Below are 3,552 nucleotides of genomic sequence, written 5' to 3'. Positions count from 1 at the left end.
AAAGGCCCCTGGTTATGAGTTAATAACAGGTAAGATACTACAAGAGCTTCCTAGGAAAGCCATACTCTTTCTTACCTTCGTATTTAATGCTATTTTGAGGCTTGAATACTTCCCATCACAATGGAAGGTGGCTCAAGTTATTGTTGTTCCTAAGCCAGGAAAACCTCAAAACGAAGTAATGTCCTACAGGCCAATCAGTCTACTACCTATACCTTCTAAATTATTCGAAAAGTTATTTTTAAAACGACTTCAGGTTTTTATAACTGAATGCAATTTAATTCCCAATCATCAGTTTGGTTTCAGAGTGCACCACTCCACTATCGAACAAGTCCATAGAGTAGCTAATATAATAAGGCAAGATTTGGAATCAAGAAAATTTTGTTCTGCAGCATTTCTCGATGTGAGTCAAGCCTTTGACAAAGTGTGGCATGAAGGGCTTCTATTTAAAATAAAAAGTCATCTACCTCACACTGTTTACAACATTATAAAATCTTATTTAGAACGAAGGTATTTTCAAATCAAGTTTGATGATTGTCTTTCAGATCTGAAAGAAATAAAACTCTGGTGTACCTCAGGGAAGTGTACTAGGACCAGTGCTGTACTTAATTTTCACTGCATACATTCCAACTAATCAAAATTCTTTGACAGCAACATTCGCCGATGACACTGCCGTACTGGCATCCCACTCCAACCATGTTGTAGCGTCACAAATTCTACAAACTAACTTAAATTCTATCACAGTTTGGCTTAAAACTTGGAGAATTAAAGTGAATGAAACTAAATCTGTTCACGTCACATTTACGTTGAAACATGACACCTGTCCACCAGTGTTTTTAAACAACATTCAAATTCCTCAAAGAAATGAAGCTAAGTATCTGGGTGTACATCTCGATAGGAAGCTGACTTGGAAACCACACATATGGAACAAAAGGCTCCAATTAAATTCAAAATTCTCAAAACTAAATTGGCTTTTTGGGAACAAATCCCATTTATCAATAGAAAGCAAACTGTTGTTGTACAAGACTGTTCTAAAGCCCATCTGGACGTACGGAATTCAACTGTGGGGAGTTGCTTCTACATCAAATATTGAAATTATACAGCGTTTCCAATCTAAAGTTCTCCGAAAGATATTACAGGCCCCATGGTATGTTCGTAATGAAGTCATTCACAGAGACACGAATATCCCTTTTGTTACTGAAGAAATTCCAAAGTTCTGCATCAAGTATCAAAACAAATTTAACTCTCATCCTAACTACTTGGCTATTAATCTGCTGGACAACAGTGACCATCAATTTCGGCTAAAAAGACATGATTTCTTAAACTTAGCTGATCGATTTTAAAGATGAACAATCTCTTAAATGTTTATGTTAATTAAGGTTAATGAACTTTGATTAACCATGTCCTTAAGATTTATCATCAAATTTACTTATTGTTTGTTGTATATAAACAGATTGTAAATAAATTAAAGTCAAAAAAAAAATATATATATATACATTACTGAATTCGTCTGCTACAGCCGGATCTTAATATGTTGGCTGTTTGTTCCAAAAAAATTCTTATCAAATAATATTTCATGTTGAAATATTAAAAGTTTTCCATAACGTGTCTTATCCTCTTACAGTTTGTTCCAAAACACGTCTTATCCATTATGTTCCAAACAAAGTCTTATCCTAAGTAGCCATATTGGAAATTAATATTTAATTTTCCAAAATGAGTCTTTATCCATTCAGATCTTTTACTATTGACCAAAATTTACAAAAAAATATGTAATTTAATTTAGTTTCAAGATTATTTTGTGTTGAATGTAACCTAAATTTGGCTATCCTGCATTTTACAGACGTTTGTGTCATTTTTTTGTGTAATAAATCCCAACATCTGGAAAATCTCTTGACTCTTGACTGACATTGTTCAATGTTCATGTTACTAGGTTAATTATTGCTACTAGTTTCATTGTTTGTGAGAAATGGAAGACAGTTTAATAAGAAAAGCTTCTCCTGGAGAAGCTAGATTGAAAGGGCGTCATCCTGAAAACTGGAAAAAGACCCAAGAGAAGAAACAAAGGTAAGTAAATATAAGTTTCTTATTAGAACCGTGCAAATCATAACCTCATTATCCTAGCTTACACGTCATCATTCTTAGATCTCGCTTTATTATTTAATTGCATTAATTTATAAATTAACGTGACAAAACTGATGTTTTGTTTTATTTTCAGAAATCAGCCAAAGATGTTGCCAAGTCATTCCAGTTACCAAGAATGGAACAGTCATTCAGTTGGGGAGTGAAGGATGTCCCAACTTTGACTGGAAACAATCTGTTACTGAGATTCAGAAAAAGCCAGCTAATTGGCATTTTCAATTCAATCCAAGTAAAAGGATTAAGCTTAAACTCAACAGAGTTAAAAACATTGTTTACGTTCGTGGAGAGATGAATTACAGAACAAACCTAAATGTCTTCCGTTCTGTTTTGAAATCTGGCAAGTCCTACGAAGCCCTAGATCCTGCGATCATTCAGCCTGGGAGAGCTATTAACCAAGCTAAATTGACAGACGTAAAAAAGTTATTGACTGCACATTTTGGAAATGGATGGGAGCGACTAGAGAATTTATCTTTTTATACCAAACTAGCTGAAGTAGGAAGAGATGCTGAAGAAGATGATGAAAAATCTGTGCAGACACTCAACTGGAAGACCCATTACAACTCACATGTATTTAAAAATATGTGTTCTTAGTGTTATAATCTTTTTGCAAAACTAAGTAATTAAGTTAATTTAAATTTCATAAAATGTAGGTTTGATGTATTTTGTTCTGTTTAATATGTTTCCAGGTTAAAATTTAACTTATTTCTTTATAAACTAGTATTTAAAAAGTATTATTAGAAAATTTCTTTAAATTAAAAAAACTTTTTATGTATATTTCTCAATTTAAAAATGTCTTTATTTAATAAAGAAATGTAAAGAAATTTTTGTGTTTTTCCAAAACATGTCTCATCCCAAGCGTTATGTTCCAAAACTTACCTTATCCATAGTCAATTCCAAAACGGGTCTTATCCAACTTTTACATAAATAATACAAATGAACTAATGAATCTAGTTAAAAAGTATTCCTTAATAGTAAATCTATAATTCTTAATAATTAAAATGGTATAATACAGTGTATAAGCAAACTATTAAAACATAGTGTAACAGTTTTTTGCATTTCCCCAACAATTGTGAAAAGTGGACAAGGAACGTTTTGGAAATACAGGACTCACTTAGTTGCTCATGAATAGAATTTTTGAATCAATATTTACCTAGAAAAATATAAAGAACTTCTGTATGCACTTAAACCAAAAAGGTCTTTTAAATACTAAAAATAATGACAATTCCTATTACATTATAGATAGAAACTTAAAATAGCCTCAAAATTACGATCAGGAATATAAAATTACTGAAAGAGAATTCGGCTACAAGGCTATATGTTTTAGTACTATGCCTGTCTGTTTTTTTCGCCAATGCCAGTGGATGGATACAAAAGAAGTTTTGGCGGCATTTTCAGTTTTTTGCAATACCACCGGGA

This window comes from Homalodisca vitripennis, chromosome 7 (assembly GCF_021130785.1).
Source record: "Homalodisca vitripennis isolate AUS2020 chromosome 7, UT_GWSS_2.1, whole genome shotgun sequence".
Taxonomy (NCBI): domain Eukaryota; kingdom Metazoa; phylum Arthropoda; class Insecta; order Hemiptera; family Cicadellidae; genus Homalodisca; species Homalodisca vitripennis.
The sequence above is the reverse complement of the archived record's forward strand: the minus strand, read 5'-3'. Positions refer to the sequence as shown.